Below are 26,064 nucleotides of genomic sequence, written 5' to 3' on the forward strand. Positions count from 1 at the left end.
GCCAATTATAATAGTTTCTCCTTGCAGTACTATCCCTTTTGGCCTCACATATTTTCATGTTCTGTTGTTAGGATCATACATGTTAAGGATTGTTATGTCTTCTTTGAGCATTGACTCCTTAATAATTTTATAATGCCCTGTCTTTATCTCTGATGACTTTTTCTTTTCTTTTCTTTTCTTTTTGTTTTTGAGACAGGGTCTCTGTCAACCAGGCTGGAGTGCAGTGATCTCGGCTCAGTGCAACCTCTGACACTCACGCTCAAGCGATTCCCGTGCCTCAGCCTGCAGAGTAGCTGGGATTACAGGCAAGTGCCACCACGCCCCACTAATTTTTGTATTTTTAGTAAAGACAGGGTTTCATTGTGTTGGCCAGGCTGGTCTCGAACTCCTGGCCTCAGGTGATCTGCCCGCCTTGGCCTCCCAAAGTGTTGGAATTACAAGTGTGAGCCACTGTGCCTGGCCTATTCCTGATGACTTTCCTTGCTCTGAAGTCTGTACTGTCTGAAATTCATATAGAGACTCCTGCTGTCTTTTGATTAGTGTTGGCATAGTAGATCTTTCTTTATCCATTCGCTTTTAATACATATGTCTTTAGAGTGTAGCTTTTGTAAGCAACATACAGTTACGTCTTGGTTTTTGCTCTACTCTGACAATCTCTGTCTTTTACTTGGTTCATTTGGACCATCGATACGCAAAGGGATGTTGATATAATTGGATTAATAGCTGCCTTTTTTTGTTTTTACTGTTTTCTATTTGTTTTCTTTGTTTCTATTTTTGTCTTCCACTCTTTTTCTGCCTCTTGTAGTGTTTTGTCTTCGGGGTTTTTCTTTTTCTCTTTTCTTTTACTTTTTTTTTTTTTTTTTTGAGACAGAGTCTCCCAGGCTGGAGTGCCGTGACACAATCTGGGCTCACTGCACCCTCTGCCTCACCCAGGCGATTCTCCTGCTTCAGCTTCCCAAGTAGCTGGGACAACAGGCGCGCACTGCCAAACCCGGGTAAGTTTTGTATTTTTAGTAGAGACAGGGTTTCACCGTGTTGGCCAGGATGTTCTTTATCTTCTGACCTCGTGATCCGCCCACCTCAGTCTCCCAAAGTGCTGGGATTGCAGGCATGAGTCACCGCACCTAGCCTATTTTTTTTCTTTTTTTTTTTCTTTTTTTTCTTTTTTTAGACGGTATCTCGCTCTTGTTGCCCAGGCGGCAGTGCAATGGCAAGATGTGTGCTCACTGCAACCTCCACCTCCCGGGTTCAAGCGATTCTCCTGCCTCAGCCTTCTGAATAGCTGGAATTCCGGGAGCCCACCACCACGCCCAGCTAATTTTTTGTAATTTTAGTAGAGACAGAGGTTTCATCATGTTGGCCAGGCCGGTGTGGAACTCCTGACCTCAGGTGATCCACCCACCTCAGCCTCCCAAAGTGGTGAGATTACACGCATGAGCCACCACGCTCGACCCTAAAAGTATTTTTTTTTTATAGAGATGGATCTCCCTCTGTGGCCCAGGCTGGTCTCAAACCCCTGATCTCAAGTGACTGCCTGCCTCAGCTGCCCAAGTAGCAGGGATTACAGGCACAAGCCACTGCCCCCAGCTCTATTTAGGAACATCTTAGTTCCAAGTTTTGGCAATTATGGATAAGGCTGCTATAAACATATGTGTGCAGGCTTGTGTGGACATACAATTTCAACTCATTTGGGTAGACACCAAGAGCTACATTCCAGCCTGAGCAACAAGAGTGAAACTCCATCTCAAAAAGAAAAAAAAAAGAACAGAAATTAGGCCGGGCATGATGGCTTGTGCCTATAATCCCAGCACTTTGGGAGGCCAAGGCAGGCAGATGACTTGAGATCCGGAGTTCAAGACCAGCCTGGCCAACATGGCGAAATCCTGTCTCTACTAAAACTACAAAAATTAGCCAGGCGTGGTGGCACAGCCTATAATCCCAGCTACTCAGGAGGCTGCGGCACAAGAATCACTTGAACCCAGGAGGCAGAGGTCGCAGTGAGCCCAGATTGTGCCACTGCACGCCAGCCTGGGTGATGAAGTGAAACTCTGTCCCAAAAAAAAAAAAAAAAAAAAAAAGATTATCTCACAGTTCTGAAGGCTCAAAGTCAGGAATCAAAGTGTTGAAGTCTCGAACGGGGATCCTTCCTTGACTCCTCCAGTGTCTGGAGGCTACTGGCCATCCTGGTGTTACCAAAACACCAGGGGTTCCATCTAGGGCCTGCTGCTCACCTCACAGAAAGCCAATCACTGAGACAACAATTATTGCCAAGGACGAAGGCTCTAATCAGGTGCTGCAGCTGAGGGGATGGGAGGGATTTACCCCAGGAATGCAGGGGGTGGTTCAACATAAGAAAATCAACTAAAGTCATATACCGCATTAGTAGAACAAAGGGAAAAACACAGTCATAGCAGCTGACACAGAAAAAGCATCTAAGAAATTCTAACATTTCATGATTAAAACACAGAGAAAACTATGAAACGAGGGGATTTGCCTCAACATGATAAAAGGTATTTGTGAAAAACCGACAGTTATCATCATACTTAATGCTGAAAGACAGCTTCCCCCTAAGATCAGGAACAAGACACAGAGGTTCACTTTTACCACTGCTACTCGATGTTTTCTTGTTTTGTTTTGTTTTGTTTGTTTTGTTTTGTTTTTGAGAGGGAGTCTTGCTCTGTCACCCAGGCTGGAATGCAGTGGCGCAATCATGGCTCACTGCAGCCTCTGCCTCCCGGGTTCAAGCAATTCTCCTGCCTCAGCCTCCCTAGTAGCTGGGACTACAGGTGCATACTGCCATGCCCAGCTAATTTTTGTATTTTTAGTACAGACGGGGTTTCACCATGTTAGCCAGGATGGTCTTGATCTCCTGACCTCGTGATCTGCCCACCTTGGCCTCCCAAAGTGCTGGGATTACAGGTGTGAGCCACCGCACCCGGCCTAGTCAACATTTTACTAGAAGTTGTAGCCAGAGCCTTTAGGTAAGAAAAAGCAATAAAAGGCATCAAATTGGGAAAGAAGAAATAAAACCATCTCTATAAATACAGAAAATCCCAAAGAATACACACATACAAATTACTAGAGCTAATAAGCAAATTCAGCAAAATTTGACAGGTGTGAGCCACTGTGCCTGGACCAGTTGTGTTTCTATGCACTACCAAGAAACAATTCAAAAATGTAATTAAGAAAACCGCTGGGCGTGGTAGCTCACACCTGTAGTCCCACACTTTGAGAGGCCTAGGCGGGTGGATCCCTTGAGCCCAGGAGTTCAAGACCATCCTGGGCAATGTGGTGACATCCCCTCCCTACAGAAAATACAAAAATTAGCCGAGTGTGATGGCATGTGCCTGTAATCCCAGCTACTCAGGAGGCTGACGTGGGAGGATCACCTGAGCCCTGGAGGTCAAGGCTGCAGTGAGCTGTCACGTCATGCATCATTGCATTCCAGCCTGAAAAAGAAGTGACATTCTGCAACATGTTACAACGTGAATGAACCTTGAAAACAAATATAAGTGAAATAAGCCGGACACAAAAAGACAATATTGCATATTTCCACTTACAGAGGTACCTACAAGAATCAAATTCATAGAGACGGAAAGTAGAAGAGTGCTTACAAGGGTCTGGGCAGAGGGAGGAAAGGGAAGTTTGTTTTTTGGGTACTGAGTTTCAGTTTGGGATGTCAAAAAAGTTCTGGAGATAAATAATGGTGATGGTTCCATACCAATGGCTACATGAAAGTACTTAATGCCACTGCATTGTATGTGTGAAAAATGGTTAAGATGGTACATTTTATGTCTATTTTATACCATCCCCCCCTAAAAAAATTATTTTTAAGAGTCAAGATCTCACTCTGTCTTCCAGGCTGGGGTGCAGTGGAGCAATCAAAGCTCACTGCAGCTTCGAACTCAGCCAGCTTCCCTGGCGCAAGCGATCATCCCGCTTCAGCGTCCGGAGTAGCTGGGTCTACAGGCGGTGCCACCACACCCAACTCATTTTTAATTTACTTCATTTTATTTATTTATTTATTTATTTATTTATTTATTTATTGAGGTGTAGTTTTGCTCTTATTGCCCAGACTGGAGTGCAATGGCGCAGTCTCGGCTCACCGCAACCTCTGCCTCCTGGCTTCAAGCGATTCTCCTGCCTCAGCCTCCTAAGTAGCTGAGATTACAGACATGCACCACCAACGCCCAGCTAATTTTGTATTTTTATCAGAGACGGTGTTTCTCCATGTTGGTCAGGCTGGTCTGGAACTCCAGACCTCAGGTGATCCGCCCGCCTTGGCCTTCCAAAGTGCTGGGATGACAGGCGTGAGCCACCGCGCCCAGCCTGATTTTTACTTTTATTATTATTTTTGTTTTCCCCTTGGTAGGGACCGGATTCCGCTACGTTGCCTGGGCTGGTCTCCAACTCACAGAACAAAGGATCCTCCCGCCTGGGCCTGGGCGTGGGAGCCCAGAACGCTGAGATTACCGGATTACAGGCGGGCGCAGCACACGAGGAACAAACACGTCCCACTTTAAAAGTTCAGGTTTGTCATTAAGCATTCCTTAAATTAAATTAATTTAGTTTAATTTAAATACATTTTTAAAACAATTTTTAAAAATTACATTTCCACCTAAAACATTAATATAAATTATTATTATTATTATTTTTTTTTTTTTTTTTTTTTTTTTGAGACGGAGTCTCGCTCTGTCCCCCAGGCTGGAGTGCAGTGGCCGGATCTCAGCTCACTGCAAGCTCCGCCTCCCAGGTTCACGCCATTCTCCTGCCTCAGCCTCCTGAGTAGCTGGGACTACAGGCATCCGCCACCTCGCCCGGCTAATTTTTTGTATTTTTTTTAGTAGAGACGGGGTTTCACCGTGTTCGCCAGGATGGTTTCGATCTCCTGACCTCGTGATCCGCCCGTCTCGGCCTCCTAAAGTGCTGGGATTACAGGCTTGAGCCACCGCGCCCAGCCAATTTAAATTAATTTTTAAAACAAATTTTTAGGCCGGGCGCGGTGGCTCAAGCCTGTAATCCCAGCACTTTGGGAGGCCGAGACGGGCGGATCACGAGGTCGGGAGATCGAGACCATCCTGGCTAACATGGTGAAACCCCGTCTCTACTAAAAAAATACAAAAAAACTAGCCGGGCGAGGTGGTGGGCGCCTGTAGTCCCAGCTACTTGGGAGGCTGAGGCAGGAGAATGGCGTAAACCCGGGAGGCGGAGCTTGCAGTGAGCTGAGATCCGGCCACTGCACTCCAGCCTGGGCGGCAGAGCGAGACTCCGTCTCCAAAAAAAAAAAAAAAAAAAAACAAATTTTTAAAATTAAGTTTCCACCTGAAACATTAATATGTGTCGTTAAGTGATGATATTGGAAAAGAAGTTATTGCCAAACTATTTTCCTATTTATTTCCTAATGGAATCGGAAATAGCGAAAGTATCTCCCCATCAGTTAAAAGTGTGTGGCGGATGTGGACCCAGCAGAGGCTGAGTGTGGGGGATTAAGACTATACTTTCAGGAATCATTTTTATTGTTTGTTAGTAGAGAAGTTTTTTGTTTTTTTTTTTTGTTTTTTTTTTTTTTTTTGAGACGGCTGTCGCCCAGGCTGGAGTGCAGTGGCCGGATCTCAGCTCACTGCAAGCTCCGCCTCCCGGGTTCACGCCATTCTCCTGCCTCAGCCTCCCGAGTAGCTGGGACTACAGGCGCCAGCCACCTCGCCCGGCTAGTTTTTTGTATTTTTTAGTAGAGACGGGGTTTCACCGTGTTAGCCAGGATGGTCTCGATCTCCTGACCTCGTGATCCGCCCGTCTCGGCCTCCCAAAGTGCTGGGATTACAGGCTTGAGCCACCGCGCCCGGCCAGTAGAGAAGTTTTTCTGAACGTGTAGAGCATGCAAAGTCACGAGGAAGAGGCGTAGTGTTCTTTCCTGAGCGTGAAGTGGGGGTTTTTGGTGTTGCCTCAGTGCAACTGCTCTTTGCCATTCATGATCGTTCTTCTCTCCACTTTGGAGAGTAAGAGGGAGAGGGCGTGGTCTGAGTGGTTTCCTTTCTTAGTGGTGTAAGGACGGATGATGGTTTAATAAGTTCTGTGTTTTTATTTTGGTGGTGGTAAACCTGGCATTTTATCTTAGTGATTTTTAAATCTTAATCTTGACAGAGGGGATTCTGTGATATATTCTACCTGGTTTTCCATTTCTTCTCACCCGCTGCCTCCTCTGCTCTCGCTTTTTTTTTTTTTTCTTTTTTTTTTTTTCTCCCCCAACAACCCTAGATGGAGTCTCACTCTGTCGCTCAGTTGCTCAGGCTCGAGTGCAGTGGCGCGATCTCGGCTTACTGCATCTTCTGCCTCCTGGATTCTAGGCGATTTTCCTACCTCAGCCTCCTGAGTAGCTGGGATTACAGGCGCGCACCACCACACCTGGCTAACTTTTTGTATTTTTAGTAGAGACGGAGTTTCACCATATTGGCCAAACTGGTCTCGAACTCCTGACCTCGTGATCCCCCAGCCTCGGCCTCCCAAAGTGATGGGACTACAGGCATGAGCCACAGTGCCCGACGTGCCTCCATTTTTTTCTCTTTTTTTTTTTTTTTTTGGAATCGGTAGCATTTGATAGCAGTAGGAGTCTGAGTTTCCCCAATTCGTCTGCTGTTCCTGTGTTTTAAGCAATGCGATATAGCCAACAGTGTAGTTGGCTCTCCTTAAAGAGACTTACAAAGGAAAGCAATTTAACATTCTTCTAATCACTCTTGGGTGCTATGCTTACTTCTTTTATGTTTCTTTAGTAAAATAAAAATCAGCTTTTCTTTTTTTTCAGACGGAGTCTCGCTTGGTCCCCCAGGCTGGAGTGCAGTGGTGCCATCTTGGCTCACTGCAACCACCGACTCGCGGATTCAAGTGATTCTCCTGCCTTAGCCTCCGGAATAACTGGGACTATAGGCGCATGCCCACCACTCCCGGCTGATTTTTGTATTTTTGGAAGAGATGAGTTTCACCACGTTGGCCAGGCTGGTCTCAAACTCCCGACCTCAAGTGATCCACCTGCCTCGACTTCCCAGAGTGCTGGGATTACAGGCATGAGCCACAGTGCCCAGCCTACAGATACTTTAAAAAACATTGTATTTGTCACGCCTGTAATCCCATCACTTTGGGAGGCCAAGGCGGGTGGATCACGAGGTCAGGAGATCGAGACTTTCCTGGCCAGCATGGTGAAACCCCGTCTCTACTAAAAATACAAAAAATTAGCCGGGCATGTTGGCACGCGCCTGTAATCCCAGCTACTTGGATGCTGAGGCAGGAGAATCGCTTGAACCCAGGAGGCAGAGGTTGCAGTGAGCCGAGATCATGCCACTGCACTCCCGCCTGGGCTACAGAGCAAGACTCCATCTCAAAAAACAAAACAAAAAAAGCAAAACACACACACACACACACACACACACACACACACACACACACACACATATTTATTTGGGCCAGGCTCGGTGGCTCACGCCTGTAATCCCAGCACTTTGGGAGGCCAAGGCGGGTGGATCACCTGAGGTTGGGAGTTGGAGACCAGCCTCATCTCTACTAAAAATACAAAATTAGCCAGGCTTGGTGGCACATGCCTGTAATCCCAGCTATTCGGGAAGCTGAGGCAGGAGAATCGCTTGAACCCGGGAGGCGGAGTTTGTGGTGAGCTGAGATCGAACCATTACACTCCAGCCTGGGCAACAAGAGCGAAACTCCGTCTCAAACAATTTAAAAAAAAAAACAAAAAACTGTGGTTTGGCATGGTGACTCAGGCTCACACCTGTAATCCTAGAACTTTGGGAGGCCGAGGTAGGAGGATTGCTTGAGGCCAGGAGTTCAAGACTAGTCTGGGCAACATAGCAAGATCCCATCTCTACAGAAAAGTAAAATTTAAAAAACTATGACATTTTGAGCTGCATGATGAAAAAAATTAAAAAAAAGAAAGAAAGGAAGAAAATTGCTGCTGGGCGCGGTGGCTCAAGCCTGTAATCCCAGCACTTTGGGAGGCCGAGACGGGTGGATCACGAGGTCAGGAGATCGAGACCATCCTGGCTAACACGGTGAAACCCCGTCTCTACTAAGAAATACAAAAAACTAGCCGGGCGAGGTGGCGGGCGCCTGTAGTCCCAGCTACTCGGGAGGCTGAGGCAGGAGAATGGCGTGAACCCGGGAGGTGGAGCTTGCAGTGAGCTGAGATCCGGCCACTGCACTCCAGCCTGGGCTACAGAGCGAGACTCCGTCTCAAAAAAAAAAAAAAAAAAAAGAAAGAAAGAAAATTGGCCAGGTGCACACTTGTAGTTCTAACTAGTTAGGGTGCTGAGGCGGGAGGATCTCCTGAGCCCAGGAGTTCAAGGCTGCGGTGAGCTGTGATCGTGCCACTGATCTGCAGCCTAAGATACAGGAAAAACAAGTGTTTTTCTTTTCTTTCTTTTTCTGCTGTCATTGTATGAAATAGTCTATAGGTTTCCATTATATCCAGTTATAGAAGGTGTTACTGAGTTACGGATTTTCTGCCTGCTGGATCTGTCTGCTTCTGATAGAGGGACATTGAAGTCACCAATTATAATAGTTTCTCCTTGCAGTGCTATCGCTTTTTGCTTCACATATTTTGATGTCCTGTTGTTAGGATCATACATGTTAAGGATTGTTATGTCTTCTTTGAGCATTGACTCCTTAATAATTGTGTGATGCCCTGTCCTTATCCTGGATGACTTTCTTTTCTTTTCTCTTTTTTTTCTGAGATGGAGTCTTGCTCTGTTTCCCAGGCTGGAGTACAGTGGCTGGATCTCAGCTCACTGCAAGCTCTGCCTCCTGGGTTCACGCCCTTCTCCTGCCTCAGCCTCCGGAGTAGCTGGGACTACAGGCGCCTGCCACCATGCCCGGCTAATTTTTTGCATTTTTAGTAGAGATGGGGTTTCACCGTGTTAGCCAGGATGGTGTTGATCTCCTGACCTCGTGATCTACCCGCCTCCATTCCCAAAGTGCTGGGATTACAGGCATGAGCCACCGCACCTGGCCTTTTCTTTTCTTTTCTTTTTGAGACAGGGTCTTTGTCAACCAGGCTGGAGTGCAGTGATCTCGGCTCAGTGCAACCTCTGCCTCCCACGCTCAAGTGATTCCCGTGCCTCAGCCTGCAGAGTAGCTGGGATTACAGGCAAGTGCCACCACGCCCCACTAATTTTTGTATTTTTAGTAAAGACAGGGTTTCATCGTGTTGGCCAGGCTGGTCTCGAACTCCTGGCCTCAGATGATCTGCCTGTCTTGGTCTCCCAAAGTGCTGGGATTACCGGTGTGAGCCACTGTGCCTGGCCTATTCCTGATTGACTTTCCTTGCTCTGAAGTCTGTACTGTCTGAAATTCATATAGAGACTCCTGCTTTCTCTTGATTAGTGTTGGCATAGTAGATCTTTCTTTATCCATTAATACATACGTCTTTAAAGTGTAGTTCTTGTAAGTAACATATAGTTATGTCTTGTTTTTTGCTCTACTCTGAAAATCTCTGTCTTTTAATTGGTTCATTTGGACCATCGATATGCAAAGGGATGTTGATGTAATTGGATTAATAGCTGCCTAGTTTTGTTTTTACTGTTTTCTATTTGTTGCCATTGTTTCTATTTTTGTATTTTTGTCTTCCACTCTTTTTCTGCCTCTTGTAGTGTTTTGTCTTTGGTGTTTTTCTTTTCTTTTCTTTTCTTTCTTTCTTTTTTTTTTTGAGACAAAGTCTTGCTCTGTCAAGCAGGGTGGAATGCTGTGGCACAATCATGGTTTATTGTAGCCTCAAGCTCCTGGGATCAAGCAATCCTACCATCTTGGCCTCCCAAGTAGCTGGGACCACAGTTGTGCACCACCGTGCCTGGCTAATTTTTTTTAAATTTAATTTTTTGTAGAGACAGGGTCTACTATGTTGCCCAGGCTGGTCTCAAACTCCTGGGCTCAAGTGATCCTTCTGTCTCAGCCTCTCAAGTAGCTGGGACTACAGTCACATGCCACCATGCCCGGCTAATTTTTTTTTATTTTTTGTAGAGATAGGATCTTGCAGTGCTGTTCAGGCTGGTCTCAAACTCCTGGCCTCAAGCGATCCTCCCGTCTCAGCCTCCCAAAGCACTGGGATTACAGGTGTGAGCCGCTATGCCCAGTCGTAAATAAAATATGTTTTAGAGTATCTGTGTCCACTGATAAGGGTGTAGTCACTTCTTCCCTCACCCGCTCCTATAAGTGCCGAGGATTCCACTGCACTGACCCAGGGAATGTTGTGCCCTCAGGGAATGTTGAGGCCTAGCAGATGTTAAACAACATATGACACACCTAAGTATTTCGTTGGACTTACAGTACACAGGTGGCTCTTGGTTTGATTTTCTTCTGACTTTATTTCTCTCACTCCTGCCTCTCAGAGTAAAAGATTTGCTGCTTATCTTTGCTGTCCATGGGCTGTGGGCTGCTGGGCTGAAAGAAGGTACCACTTAAAAGGAAAGTCTTCGGCCGGGCATGGTGGCTCAAGCCTGTAATCCCAGCACTTTGGGAGGCCGAGACGGGTGGATCACGAGGTCAGGAGATCGAGACCATCCCGGCTAACACGGTGAAACCCCGTCTCTACTAAAAAATACAAAAAACTAGCCGGGCGAGGCGGCGGGCGCCTGTAGTCCCAGCTACTCGGGAGGCTGAGGCAGGAGAATGGCGTAAACCCGGGAGGTGGAGCTTGCAGTGAGCTGAGATCCCGCCACTGCACTCCAGCCTGGGTGACAGAGCAAGACTCCGTCTCAAAAAAAAAAAAAAAAAAAAAGGAAAGTCTTCTTGCTCTTATAAAAATTCTAATGTAACCCACTTAAGGTGAAGAGGTCGATGATGACAAGAGTAAGGAGAGCAGGCAAAGCTTTCTCAGGACAGAGAGAAGATGGGGTACCAGGATTAGATTCTCAACCTATTAGGAAAAAAAAAAAAATACCAGTGATTTATACAAGAAAAGGGTTTATTTCTCTCTCCCATAACAAAATCTGGGGGTAGACACTCCGAGACCAGTCTTGGACCTTGACTCTCTCCCATGCCACATTCAGTAAGGGCTGGTCTTGGTGACAGGCTCCTAAAACATGGAATGTGGCTAGTGGGAACAGTGGCTCATGCCTGTAATCCCAACACTTTGGGAGGCTAAGGCAGGCAGATCACTTGAGGTCAGGAGTTCGAGACCAGCCTGGCCAACATGGCGAAACCCTGTCTCTACCAAAACTACAAAAATTAGTCAGGCGCGGTGGCACACGCCTATAGTCCTAGCTACTCAGGAGGCTGAGGGACAAGAATCGCTTGAACCCAGGAGGCAGAAGTTGCAGTGAGCCGAGATCGCACCACTGCACTCCAGCCTGGGTGTCAGAGTGAGACTTTGTCTCAAACAAACAAACACACAAAAAAACACAAAGAAATGGAATGCGGTCAGGCGCGATGGTGCACCCCTGTAATCCCAGCACTTTGGGAGGCTGAGGCTTGTGGATCGTTTGAGCTCAGGAGTTCGAGACCAGTCTGGGCAACATGGTGAGATCCTGTCTCTACAAAAAATGCAACAAATCAGCCAGGCACGATGGAGCATGCCTGTACTCCCAGCTACTTGAGAGGCTGAGGTGGGAGGACCTCTTGAGCCTGGGAAGTCGAGGCCGCAGTGAGCCAAGATTGCACCCCTGCATTTCAGCCTGGGCAACAGAGTGAGACCCTGTCTTTTAAAATAAATTTTAAAATAAAACTTTTAAATAAAGAAACAAGGAAGTTGATTTTTGTACTGTGTAAGATAAGGATCCAATTTGTTCTGCATGTGGGTATACAATTTTACCAATACCGTCTATTGCCACTTTGTCCTTGAAGAGACAGTCCTTGGTCCCTTTGTCGAGAATCAATTGGCCATAACTGTTTGGGTTTATTTCTGGGAGAGTGAGATCCTGTCTCAAAAGAAAGAGTGAAAGAAAGGGAAAGAACAAGCAAAGAAAAGAAAAGAGAAGAAAGAAAGAGAGAGAGAGAAAGAAAGGGAGAGAAAGAGAGAGAGGAAGGAAGGAAAGGAAGGAAAGGAAGGAAGGAAGGAAGGAAGGAAGGAAGGAAGGAAGGAAGGAAGGAAGGAAGGAAGGAAGGAAGGAGGGAAGGAAGGAAGGGGAAACGAAAAGAAAGGGAAGGAGAGGAAGAAATGGAACGCAAAAGAAGTGACACTGCGTAAACTTCAAGGCTAGGTCATGAGCAGTGTCCACCCTCTCTCTGGAAAACTCACTCTTGGAACCCTGCCACCATCCTGTGAGGAGGGCCAGGCCACACACAGAGGCTGCCTGAAAGCCCCACTGAGGTCTCAGCTGACAGACAGACAGCATCCACCATCAGACATGGGAGTGGTCTTCACCTGTGGTCTCCATCCCTCCCCTCCATCTGACAGTAACCACAAGGAAGACCCGAGGCAGCCACCATCTAGCCGAGCCGAGGCAATCACCAGAACCAAGAGACGTAATAAACAATTAATGATAATTTTACACCACAAGTTATGACTCAGGGACATTTCCTAAAGAAAAAAAACAAAAAAACAAAAAAAACCTTAAGTTTGGGGTGGTTCCTTAAGTGGCAGCACGTAACAGCTGTGTTCTATCCTGTCTCCCAGAATTCCCTGACAGGATTAAGACCCAGTTACCTGTAGCAGTAATTTACTTAATAACAATGCCATTTGGTGACTATTTCCCCCATCCTACTCCCTTATCACTATTTCTTTTTTTTTTTTTTTTTTTTTTTGAGACGGAGTCATGCTCTGTCGCCCGGGCTGGAGTGCAGTGGCCGGATCTCAGCTCACTGCAAGCTCCGCCTCCCAGGTTTACACCGTTCTCCTGCCTCAGCCTCCCGTGTAGCTGGGACTACAGGCGCCCGCTACCTCGCCCAGCTAGTTTTTTGTATTTTTTAGTAGAGACAGGGTTTCACTGTGTTAGCCAGAATGGTCTCGATCTCCCGACCTCGTGATCCGCCCGTCTCGGCCTCCCAAAGTGCTGGAATTACAGGCTTGAGCCACCGCGCCCGGCCCCTTATCACTATTTCTTAAGGTCATCTCCCAGCCGGGCGAGGTGGCTGACGCCTGTAATCCCAGCACTTTGGAAGTCCGAGGCGGGCGGATCATGAGGTCAGGAGATCCAGACCATCCTAACTAACATGGTGAAACCCCGTCTCTACTAAAAATATAAAAATTAGCCGGGAGTGGTGGTGCTCTCCTGTAGTCCCAGCTACTTGGGAGGCTCAGGCAGGAGAATTGCTTGAACCCAGGAGGTAGAGGTAGCAGTGAGCCAAGATTGTGCCACTGCACTCCAGCCAGGGCGACAGAGCCAGACTCTGTCTCAAAAAAATAAAAATAAAAATAATAGTGATAATAATTTTTCACTATTTTTTCAAAAATCAATTTTAACTGGGCATCCTGTTTTTGCTTGTTCGTTCGTTGGTTTGTTTTGAGACAGAGTCTCACTCTGTTGCCCAAGCTGGAGTGCAGTGGCGTGATCTTGGCTCACTGAAAGTTCTACCTCCCGAGTTCATGCCATTTTTCTGCCTCAGCCTCCCAAGCAGCTGGGACTACAGGTGCCCACCACCACACCCAGCTAATTTTTTGTATTTTTAGTGGAGACGGGGTTTCACCGTGTTAGCCAGGGTGATCTCGATCTCGTGACCTCGTGATCCGCCTGCCTCAGCCTCCCAAAGTGCTGGGATTACAGGCGTGAGCCACTGCGCCCGGCCATCCTGTGTTTTTGAGGTGTGAAGCAGTAGTCATGGATAGGAAGTATGTGGCTGGCAGTTGCTGCTGGCTGCCAGCTAGAAGCTTAGCTGGTGCTGTTAGCCCAGGGCCTCAGTTCTCTGCATGGGTCTTTCTGTGTTGCTTCTTGGGCTTCCTCCCAACATGGTGGGTCATTTCCAGAGGGAGCATCCCAAATGATAGCAATCAGCAGCTGCTAGTCCTCTTGAGGTCTTAACTCGGAAGTCCCAGAACATTGCTTCTGGTGCATTCTAGTCGGGGTGCATTCCAGGGGTGAAAAGAGCCACAGGGCCAGGCCAGATGCAAGGGGAGGAGAAATAGGCTTCACCTCCGGATGTGGGGGTGGTGGAGTGTACAGGGCGGGAAGAAGTTCTTGGTGGCCACCTCAGTAGATAATCAACTATAGTGGGAAGGCAATTTCCTTCTTCATTCACTTTCATTCTGTGGATTATGCCCAGATAAAATATCTGCACACTGTTAGGGCTTTCTGTATTTTGCACTCAGTTTTTTCAATTATGGGGTGTGACCGCTTAGTGAGCTATAAAGTTAGTATACTGAATCCAAACTAGTTTTTTTAAAAACTTCTTTTTAAGGCCAGACGCGGTGGTTCACGCCTGTAATCCCAGCACTTTGGGAGGCTAAGGCGGGCAGATCACGAGGTCAGGAGATCGAGACCATTCTGGCTAACACGGTGAAACTCCATCTTTACTAAAAACACAAAAAATTAGCCAGGCGTGGTCATGGGCGCCTGTAGTCCCAGCTATTCAGGAGTCTGAGGCAGGAGAATGGCGTGAACCCGGGAGGCGAAGCTTGCAGTGAGCCAAGATTGCGCCACTGCACTCCAGCCTGGGCGACAGAGCGAAACTCCCTCTCAAAAACAAAAGCAAACAACTTCTTTTTAATTTGCAAATTAAATCTGGACATGTACAAAAGTGGAACGTATGAGCCATGAGCCCCCACTACCACCACTCAGCCACGACCCCCATCTGTTGTTTTTTTTTTTTTTTTTTTTTTTTTTTTTGAGATGGAGTCTAGCTCTATCGCCCAGGCTGGAATGCAATGGCCGGATCTCAGCTCACTGCAAGCTCCGCCTCCCGGGTTTACGCCATTCTCCTGCCTCAGCCTCCCTAGTAGCTGGGACTACAGGCGCCCGCCACCTCGTCCGGCTAGTTTTTTGTATTTTTTAGTAGAGACGGGGTTTCACCGGGTTAGCTAGGATGGTCTCGATCTCCTGACCTCGTGATCCGCCTATCTCGGCCTCCCAAAGTGCTGGGATTACAGGCTTGAGCTACCGTCCCCGGCCCCCCCACCTGTTTTTATACTTCTTGCCTCTACCCACCTTTGAGTGCTTTAAAAAATAAAAATAAATAGATGGAAAAACAGAAAATAGAAAATATCAGAAAAGGAAGAATGTTACTTTGTGAAAAATTGTGTCTACTGAGTTGGAATGTGAAACATGTTTGCAAAACTGTCCTCACACTTTGCTAAAATACACTTTGCTAGAACAAAGCACTCACCCTGCACAGCCTCTGTGGGGAAGCATCCAACAGCATTTAATAACGTTTTGTTTTCATTGTATTCACTTTCATTGTTATTGGTATGAAAGTGACACAAAATTTCCAGTTAAGGGTAGCAATAGATAAAGTTCCCCTTTAAGTGCATGTATTGACCAGGTGTGGCCGCTCACGCCTGCAATCCCAGGAACTCTGGGAGGCTGAGGCAGGAGGATGGCTTGAGTCCAAAAGTTTAAGACCAGCCTCCGCAACATACCAAGACCCCGTGTCTCTACAAAATATACATCAATTAGCTGGGAGTGGTGGCACAAGCCTGTGGTCCCAGCTACTCGGGAGGCCGAGGCAGAGGATTGCTTGAGCCCACGAGGCGGAGGTTGCAGTGAACCGAGATTGCACCACTGCAGTCCAGCCTGGGGGACAGAGGGAGACCCTATCTCAACAAACAAACAAACACCCCCACCCATCTATTTATAGAATATAAAAATTTTAAGTTTTATTAGGTAGTTATAGATGAGGGAGGGTGTGGTGAAAACAGGAGAGTGGCCTCAGCCCAGTCCCACCACAGTCTGCGGAGCCGCTGTCTGTCCCGGCTCCTGGCCGATCTGCGGCAGATCCCGTCATTTCTGCCTCGGTCTCTGCGTCTATGGGTACCGGTTCGTGGGTGGTTCAGTCTCTCTCTTGCGTTCTGTGTCTGTGTGGCCTGGGTGCTGGTGGGTGTGGAGTGGCCCTGCCTCAGGCCGTCCTTAGCACATCCCCCGCGAGGACCCCTCATTCGCTTCTGGGACCGGAAGGCGACTGTAGTTCCGGGAGCCGCCGCAAGAGGGCAGAGGGGGCCATAGGATGGGGCTCTGCCCGTTGGGGCTGCCTTGGGATGAGACTAAGAATTAACCCGGCAGCCCTGGGAGGAACCGCACTCCCAGCGCCCCAGACTCAGATTCGAACCCGGGCTCCATTCCTAGGTTAAGGCTCTTAATCCTACCACCTTCAAAATGGGTTACTGTAAGCATTAAAGAATGTGAATATAAGGTACCTAGTTTGTGAACCTGTTTTTCCCGTTTGGTTGGGGAACTGTGGACCTCCCACAGGGGCTGCGACCATTTAACAGGTCATACAATTTCAGGAATTTTTATTTCCCTAGTGCCTGGTACTGAGAGCAGTGAGCAAGGGAATGACATGATTACAAAATGAAATAGAAGGAAAAGGAGGAGGGGGAGTGGAAGAGGAGGGGGAAGAGGAAAAAGAATATGATAAAATGCACTTAAAAAAATCCAGGGGCCAGACATGGTGGCTCACACCTGTAATTCCAGCGCTTCGGGATGCTGAGGTGGAAGGATTACTTGAAGCCAGGAGATCAAGACCAGCCTGGGCAACATAGTGAAATCCTGCCTCTACAATAAATAAATAAGTAAATAAATAAATAAGTCAGGTATGGTGGCGAGCACCTCTGGTCTCAGCTACTTGGGAGGCTGAGGTGGGAGGATGACTCGAGCCCAGGAGTTTGAGGCTGCAGCAGGCAGTGATCGTGCCACTGCACTCCAGCCTGGGTGACAGAGCAAGACTCTTATCTCTGAAAATACAAACAAATGAACAAACAAACAATTATCCTACCTCTCATTAATAACTACACTGGGTTTTTGGGTGTTTATATATGGATTTGTGGTCTTTTTCTCACAACAAACTCAAACATCCAAATATAAATTTATGAATATTTGCTCACAAACTCAGAAGTGCAAGAAATGTCACACTACTTCATTAAATTAAAAAAAAAATTTTTTAAAGTACTTGTTTCATAAACATGCTGAACAGAAAAATTCCAAGCCACTTAGAAAGTATACAGAAAAGGCCAGGCGCGGTGGCTCACGCCTGTAATCCCAGCACTTCGGCAGGCCGAGGTGGGCGGATCACGAGGTCAGGAGATCGAGACCATCCTGGCTAACACAGTGAAACCTCGTCTCTACTAAAAATACAAAAAAATTAGCCGGGCGTGGTGGTGAGCGCCTGTAGTCCCAGCTACTCTAGAGGCTGAGGCATGAGAATGGCGTGAACCCGGGAGGCGGAGCTTGCAGTGAGCCGAGATCGCGCCACTGCACTACAGCCTGGGTGACAAAGTGAAACTCCATCTCAAAAAAAAAGTATACAGAAAAAAAGAAATAAATCTCCCCCTATCTGTGCGGTTTTATATTTCATGAATATCATCATAGAATTCTCTCCACACAGCCTCAATCTATCTATCTATCTATATAGGATGAACGAACGGATGGACAGGTAAGTTTTTCGGTTTTTTGAGACTGGGTCTGGCTCTGTTACCCAGGCTGGGAGGCAGTGGTATAATCTCGGCTCAGTGCAACCTCCACCTCCTGGGCTCAAGCCATTTTCCCACCTCAGCTTCCCAAGTAGCTGGGACTACAGATGCGTGCCACCATGCTTGGCTAATTGCTTTGTATTCTTTTGAAGAGATGCAGTTTCATCCTGTTGCCGAAGCTGATCTTGAACTACTGAGCACAAGATATCCGCCTAACTTGGCTTCCCAAAGTGCTGGCATTATAGGCGTGGACCACCGCGTCCAGCTGACAGATAAGTTTTTTTTTTTGAGATGGAGTCTCGCTCTGTCGCCCAGGCTGGAGTGCAGTGGCGTGATCTCGGCTCACTGCAAGCTCCGCCTCCTGGGTTCACGCCATTCTCCTGCCTCAGCCTCCCAAGTAGCTGGGACTAAAAGCCCCCGCCACCATGCCCGGCTAATTTTTTGTATTTTTAGTAGAGAGAGGGTTTTGCTGTGTTAGCCAGGATGGTCTCAATCTCCTGACCTTGTGATCCGCCCGCCTCAGCCTCCCAAAGTGCTGGGATTACAGGCGTGAGCCACCGCGCCCAGGAAGATTTTTTAAGACTGGGATCATAATCCATGCTATTCTGTTTGTGTGTGTACAGCCAGTGACTTGTCATTATGCCAGTGTATTTTAAAAAATTAGTAGAGTTCAGGCACAGTGGCTCATGCCTGTAATCCTAGCATTTTGGGAGGCCGAGGTGGACAGATCACCTCAAGTCAGGAGTTCAAGACCAGCCTGACCAACACGGTGAAACCCCGTCTCTACTAAAAATACAAAAATTAGCCAGGCATGGTGGTGCATGTCTGTAATCCTAGCTACTTGGGAGGCTGAGGCAGGAGAAGCTCTTGATTCAGTGAGACAAGATCGCACCACTGCACTCCAGCCGGGACACAGAGCAAGACTCTGTCTTTAAGAGAAAAAAAAAAAATTAATTAGTAGAATTTTCTGGGAGGAGCGGTTATAGGCTTACAGAAGAATTGAGCCCAAAGAACAGAATCCCCATACATCCTCTCTCTCACACCCCTACACTCATTTCCCTATTAGTAACATTTTGCATTATAGCGTGATACTTCTGTTACAACTGATGCGCCAATGTGCACAAGGAGTTCCATAGTTCACATTACAGCTCATTCCTGGTGTTGTACATTCTGTGGGTTTGGACAAATGCGTAATGCCGTATCCACCATTGTCATGTCATAGAGAGTAGTTTCGTGGCCCTGAAAGTCCCCTGTGCTCTGCCGGTTCATCCCTCCCTCCCCCAACCCCTGCCAACCACTGAGCCCTTTACCGTCTCCATAGTTTTGCTTTTCCAGAATGTCATGTGTATGGAATCATACAGTATATGGCCTTTCACATTGGCTTCTTTTGCTTAGTAATATCCATTTAAGGTTCTTGAATGTTTTTTCATGGCTTGATAGCTCATTTGTTTTTAGCGCTGAATAATATCTAATTCTCTGGATGTACCACAGTTTATTTATCCATTCATCTATGTAGGACATTTTTTTTTTTTTTTTTTTTTTTTTTTTGAGATGGAGTCTCACTCTGTCTCCCAGGCTGGAGTGCAGTGGCGCAATCTCAGCTCACTGCAACCTCTGCCTCCCAGGTTTAAGCGATTCTCCTACCTCAGCCTCCTGAGTCGCTGCGATTACAGGCGCGCGCCACCATGCCCGGCTAATTTTTGTTGTTGTTGTTGTTGTTGTTTTCTGAAATGGGGTCTCCTGTCACGCAGGCTGGAGTGCAGTGGCGCCATCTCGGCTCACTGCAAGCTCCACCTCCAGGGTTCACGCCATTCTCCTGCCTCAGCCTCCCCAGTAGCTGGGACTACAGGCGCCTGCCACCACGCCCAGCTAATGTTTTGTATTTTTAATTTTTTTTAGTAGAGACGGCGTTTCACCGTGTTAGCCAGGATGGTCTCGATCTCCTGACCTCGTGATCCGCTCGCTTCGGCCTCCCAAAGTGCTGGGATGACAGGCGTGAGCCACTGCGCCCGGCCTAATTTTTGTATTTTTAGTAGAGATGGGGTTTTGCCATGTTGGCCAGGCTGGTCCTGAACTCCTGACCTCAGGAGATCCACCTGCCTCAGACTCCCAAAGGGAACACATATTTTTTATTTTATTTTATTTTATTTTATTTTATTTTATTTTATTTTATTTTTTTAGAGACAGGGTCTCCCTCTGTTGCCCAGGAAGCTATTAAACCCCTGATCTCAAGTGACTGCCTGCCTCAGCTGCCCAAGTAGCAGGGATTACAGACACAAGCCACCTCCCCCGGCTCTATTTAGCAACATCTTAGTTCCAAGTTTTGGCAATTATGGGTAAAGCTGCTATAAACATATGTGTGCAGGCTTGTGTGGACATACGTTTTCAACTCATTTGGGTAGACACCAAGAGCTGCATTCCAGCCTGGGCAACAAGAGTGAAACTCCATCTCAAAAAAAAAAGAAAAACAGAAATGTAGGCCGGGCATGATGGCTTGCACCTATAATCCCCGAACTTTGGGAGGCCAAGGCAGGCAGATCACTTGAGGTCAGGAGTTCAAGACCAGCCTGCCTAACATGGAGAAACCCCGTCTCTACTAAAAATACAAAAATCAGCCACGCGTGGTGGCGCGGCCTGTAATCGCAGCTACTCAGGAGGCTGCGGCACAAGAATCGCTTGAACCCAGGAAGCAGAGGTTGCAGTGAGCCCAGATTGTGCCACTGCACTCCAGCCTGGGTGATGAAGTGAAACTCTACCAAAACAGAAATTACTCTCTTGCAGTTCTGAAGGCTCAAAGTCAGGAATCAAAGTGTTGAAGCCTCGAAAGGGGATCCTTCCTCGACTTCTCCAGCGTCTGGAGGCTACTGGCCATCCCGGTGTTACCAAAACACCAGGGGTTCCATCTAGGGCCTGCTGCTCACCTCACAGAAAGCCAATCACTGAGACAAACGATTATTGTCAAGGACGAAGGCTTTAATCAGGTGCTGCAGCTGAGGGGATGGGAGGGATTTACCCCAGGAATGCAGGGGGTGGTTCAACATAAGAAAATCAATTAAAGTCATATGCCGTATTAGTAGAACAAAGGGAAAAACAGTCATTCCAGCTGACACAGAAAAAGCATCTAAGAAATTTTAACATTTCATGATTAAAACACAGAGAAAACTATGAAACGAGGGGATTTGTCTCAACATAATAAAAGATATTTGTGAAAAACCCACAGTTATCATCATACTTAATGGTGAAAGACTAAAAGCTTTTCCCCTAAGTCCAGGAACAAGACACAGATGTTCATCTTTACCACTGCTACTCAATGTTTTGTTTTGTTTTGTTTTGTTTTGTTTTGTTTTGAGAGGGAGTCTTGCTCTGTCGCCCAGGCTGGAATGCAGTGGCGCGATCTTGGCTCACTGCAGCCTCTGCCTCCTGGGTTCAAGCCATTCTCCTGCCTCAGCCTCCCCAGTAGCTGGAACTACAGGTGCACACTGCCACGCCTGGCTAATTTTTGTATTTTTAGTAGAGACGGGGTTTCACCATGTTGGCCAGGATGGTCTTGATCTCCTGACCTTGTGATCTGTCTGCCTCGGCCTCCCAAAATGCTGGGATTACAGGTGTGAGCCACCGCGCCCGGCATAGTCGACATTTTACTAGAAGTTGTAGCCAGAGCCTTTAGGTAAGAAAAAGCACTAAGAAGCACCAAGTTGAGAAAGAAGAAATAAAACCATCTCTATAAATACAGAAAATCCCAAAGAATACAAACACACAAATTACTAGAGCTAATGAGCAAATTCAGGAAAGTTTCAGGACACAAGATCAACTCACAAAAACCAGTTGTGTGGTTTCTTGTTTGTTTTTTTTGAGGAGTTATGCTCTTGTCGCCCAGGCCTGAGTGCAATGGCACGATCTTGGCTCACTGCAGCCTCTGCCTCCCGGGTTCAAGCCATTCTCCTGCCTCAGCCTCCCCAGTAGCTGGGACTACAGGCACGCGCCACCACGCCCAGTCAATTTTTGTATTTTTAGTAGAGACGGGGTTTCACCATGTTGGCCAGGATGGTCTTGATCTCCTGACCTCGTGATCCACCCGCCTCGGCCTCCCAAAGTGCTGGGATGACAGGCGTGAGCCACTGCGCCTGGTCCAGTTGTGTTTTTATACACTAGCGAGGAGCAATTCAAAAATGTAATTAAGAAAACTGCTGGGCGTGGTAGCTCACACCTCTAGTCCAACACTTTGAGAGGCCTAGGCGGTTGGATCCCTTGAGCCCAGAAGTTCAAGACCATCCTGGGCAATGTGTTGAAACCCCCTCCCTACAAAAAATACAAAAATTAGCCGAGCGTGATGGCATGTGCCTATAATCCCAGCTACTCAGGAGGCTGACGTGGGAGGATCACCTGAGCCCTGGAGATCAAGGCTGCAGTGAGCCATCACGTCATGCATCATTGCACTCCAGCCTGAAAAAGGAGTGACATTCTGCAACATGTTACAACGTGAATGAACCTTGAAAACAAATATAAGTGAAATAAGCCAGACACAAAAAGACAATATTGCATATTTCCACTTACAGAGGTACCTACAAGAATCAAATTCTTAGAGACGGAAAGTAGAATAGTGCTTACAAGGGTCTGGGCAGAGGGAGGAAAGGGAAGTTTGTTTTATGGGTACTGAGTTTCAGTTTGGGATGTCGAAAAAGTTCTGGAGATAAATAATGCTGATGGTTACATACCAATGGCTACAGGAATGTACTTAATGCCCCTGAATTGTATGTGTGAGAAATGGTTAAGATGGTACGTTTTACGTCTATTTTATACCATCCCCCCTAAAAAAAATTGTTTTTAAGAGTCAAGATCTCACTCTGTCTCCCAGGCTGGGGTGCAGTGGAGCAATCAAAGCTCACTGCAGCTTCGAACTCAGCCAGCTTCCCTGGCGCAAGCGATCATCCCGCTTCAGCGTCCGGAGTAGCTGGGTCTACAGGCGGTGCCACCACAGCCAGCTCATTTTTAATTTATTTCATTTATTTTATTTATTTATTTATTTATTTATTTATTTATTTATTTATTGAGGTGGAGTTTTGCTCTTATTGCCCAGACTGGAGTGCAATGGCGCAGTCTCGGCTCAGGCAACCTCTGCCTCCTGGCTTCAAGCGATTCTCCTGCCTCAGCCTCCTAAGTAGCTGAGATTACAGACATGCACCACAACGCCCAGCTAATTTTGTATTTTTAGCAGAGAGGATGTTTCTCCACTTTGGACTGGTGGAACTCCCGACCTCAGGTGATCCGCCCGCCTTGGCCTTCCAAAGTGCTGGGATGACAGGCGTGAGCCATCGCGCCCAGCCTGATTTTTACTTTTATTATTATTTTTGTTTTCCCCCTGGTAGGGACCGGATTCCGCTATGTTGCCTGAGCTGGTCTCCAATTCATAGAACAAAGGATCCTCCCGCCTGGGCCTGGGCGTGGGAGCCCAGAACGCTGAGATTACCGGATTACAGGCGGGCACAGCACACCAGGAACAAACACGTCCCACTTTAAAACTTCAGGTTGTGATTGGCTGTCATTCAGTATTATGCTAATTAAGCATTCCTTAAATTAAATTAATTTAGTTTAATTTAAATACATTTTAAACAAGTTTTAAAAATTACGTTTCCACCTAAAACGTTAATTTAACTTTTAAAAGTTTTTTAAAATTACGTTTCCACCTGAAACGTTAATATGATGTCGTTAAGTCATGATATTGGAAAAGATGTTACTGCCAAACGATTTTCCTATTTATTTCCTAATGGAATCGGAAATAGCGAAAGTATCTCGCCGTCAGTTAAAAGTGTGTGGCGAAGGCCCGGCACGGTGGCTCAAGGTTGTAATCCCAGCACTTTGGGAGGCCGAAACGGGCGGATCATAAAGTCAGGAGATCGAGACCATCCTAGCTAACATGGCGAAACCCCGTCTCTACTAAAAACACAAAAAAAATTAGCCGGGCGAGGTGGCGGCGCCTGTGGTCCCAGCTACTCGGGAGGCTAAGGCAGGAGAATGGCGGGAACCCGGAAGGCGGAGCTTGCAGTGAGCTTAGATCCAGCCACTGCACTCCAGCCTGGGCGACAGAGCGAGACTCCCTCTCAAAAAAAAAAAAAAAAAAGTGTGTGGCGGATGTGAACCCAGCAGAGGCTGGGCTTAAAAGCTTAAGACTGGAGTTCCAGGGATCGTTTCTATAGTTTATTATTACGGAAGTTTCTCTCAATATGTAGAGCAGCGGAAAACCGGGCGGAAGAGGCGTAGTGTTCTGTTCTGAGTGCGAAGCGGTGTTTTGGCGTGGCTTCGGTGCGACTGCTGTCTGCGGTAGATGTTCGTTCTTCTCTCCGCTTTGGAGAGCAAAAGGGAGAGGACGCGGTCTGAGCGGTTTCCTTTCTTAATGGTCTGACGACAGATAATAATTTAGTAGCTGTTGTTTTCTTTCACCTCATTAATGAGCTCATTTCATCTATGGGCAAGTTCTGTTCCCTTTTTTTGCGTTGGTAAACCTGGTGTTTCGTCTCGGTGATTTTTCAATTTTAATCTTGACAGAGGTGATGCTGTGGTATGTTCTACCTATGTTTTCGTTTCTTCCCGCCTGCTACCTCCTCTGCCCTCGCTTTTTTTTTTTTTTTTTTTTTTTTTTAAAGTTGAACTTTTTCTTCTCTGCCACCAACCCTGGACGGAGTCTCGCTGTGGCGTTCAGGCTTCAAGTGCAGTGGTGCGATCTCGGCTCACTGCAACTTCTGCCTCCCGGTTTCAAGGCGAGTTTCCTACCTCAGCCTCCTGCGTAGCTGGGATTACAGGCGCGCACCACCACACCCGGCTAATTTTTTGTATTTTTAGTAGAGACGGGATTTCACCATATTGGCCAAACTGGTCTCCAGCTCCTGACATCGTGATCCTCCCGCCTCGGCCTCCGAAAGTGCTGGGATTACAGGCATGAGCCACCGTGCCCGACGTGCTCCCGTTTTTTTTTTTTTTTTTTTTTAAACTTACCACTTTTGGAATCGGTAGCATTTGATAGTAGTAGGAGTCTGAGTTTCCCTAATTCGAAACATCTGCTGTTCCTGTGTTTTGAGCAATGCGATACAGCCAACAGTGTAGTTGGCTCTCTTTAAAGAGAGTTACAAAGGAAAGCAATTTAGTGTTCTCCTAATCACTCTTGGGTGCTATACGTACTTCTTTTATGTTTCTTTAGTAAAATTAAAAATCAGCTTTTTTTTTTTTTTTCAGACGGAGTCTCGCTTGGTCCCCCAGGCTGGAGTGCAGTGGTGCCATCTTGGCTCACTGCAACCCCCGCCTCGCGGGTTCAAGCGATTCTCCTGCCTTACCCTCCCGAGTAGCTGGGACTATAGGCGCATGCCCACCACTCCCAGCTGATTTTTGTATTTTTGGAAGAGATGGGTTTCACCACATTGGGCAGGCTGGTCTCAAACTCCTGACCTCAAGTGATCCACCTGTCTCGGCTTCCCACAGTGCTGGGATTACAGGCATGAGCCACCATGCCCAGCCTACAGATACTTTAAAAAACATTTTATTTGTCACGCCTGTAATCCCATCACTTTGGGAGGCCAAGGCGGGCGAATCACGAGGTCAGGAGATCGAGACTTTCCTGGCCAACAGAGTGAAACCCCGTCTCTACTAAAAATACAAAAACTTAGCCGGGCATGTTGGCACCCGCCTGTGGTCCCAGCTACTTGGAGACTGAGGCAGGAGAATCGCTTGAACTCAGGAGACAGAGATTGCAGTGAGCCCAGATCACTCCACTGCACTCCAGCCTGGGCTACAGAGCAAGACTGTGTCTCAAAAAAAAAAGAAAGAAAGAAAGAAACACACACACACACACACACAGAGAGAGAGAGAGAGAGAGAGAGAGAAAACATTTTATTTGGGCCGGGCTGGGTGGCTCACACCTGTAATCCCAGCACTTTGGGAAGCCAAGGCAGGTGGATCACCTGAGGTCAGGAGTTGGAGACCAGCCTCGCCAACATGGAGAAACCCCATCTCTACTAAAAATACAAAATTAGCCAGGCATGGTGGCGCATGCCTGTAATCCCAGCTACTCGGGAAGCTGAGGCAGGAGAATCGCTTGAACCTGGGAGGCGGACGTTGCGGTGAGATGAGATCGTGCCATTACACTCTAGCCTGGGCGACGAGAGTAAAACTCCGTCTCAAAAAATAAAAAAAAATTTGTGTTTGGGCATGGTGACTCAGGCTCACACCTGTAATCCTAGAACTTTGGGAGGCCCAGGTAGGAGGATTGCTTGAGGCCAGGAGTTCAAGACTAGCCTGGGCAACATAGCAAGATTCCCATCTCTACAGAAAAGTAAATTTAAAAAAAATTATGACATTTTGAGGTCCATCCATGATGAAAAAAATTTTAAAAAAAGAAAGAAAATTGGCCAGGTGCACACCTGTAGTCCCAACTAGTCAGGGTGCTGAGGTGGGAGTATCTCCTGAGCCCAGGAGTTCAAGGCTGCAGTGAGCTGTGATCGTGCCACTGCTTTCCAGCTTAAGAT

The 26,064-nt window shown here is 47.1% G+C and overlaps 2 non-coding genes across 2 annotated transcripts; both read left to right on the plus strand.

Moving 5' to 3' along the window:
* The first annotated feature begins 5,818 nt into the window (after positions 1–5,818).
* On the plus strand, positions 5,819–6,026 carry LOC112428806 (small nucleolar RNA U3). Its single transcript, XR_003020858.2, has one exon. It is a non-coding gene; the product is annotated as a small nucleolar RNA U3 (small nucleolar RNA).
* Positions 6,027–23,714: 17,688 nt separating this feature from the next.
* LOC112428811 (small nucleolar RNA U3) lies at positions 23,715–23,931 on the plus strand. Its single transcript, XR_003020861.2, has one exon. It is a non-coding gene; the product is annotated as a small nucleolar RNA U3 (small nucleolar RNA).
* The last annotated feature ends 2,133 nt before the right edge of the window (positions 23,932–26,064 follow it).

This window comes from Macaca nemestrina, chromosome 17 (genome assembly GCF_043159975.1).
Source record: "Macaca nemestrina isolate mMacNem1 chromosome 17, mMacNem.hap1, whole genome shotgun sequence".
In the NCBI taxonomy this organism is placed as follows: Eukaryota; Metazoa; Chordata; class Mammalia; order Primates; family Cercopithecidae; genus Macaca; species Macaca nemestrina.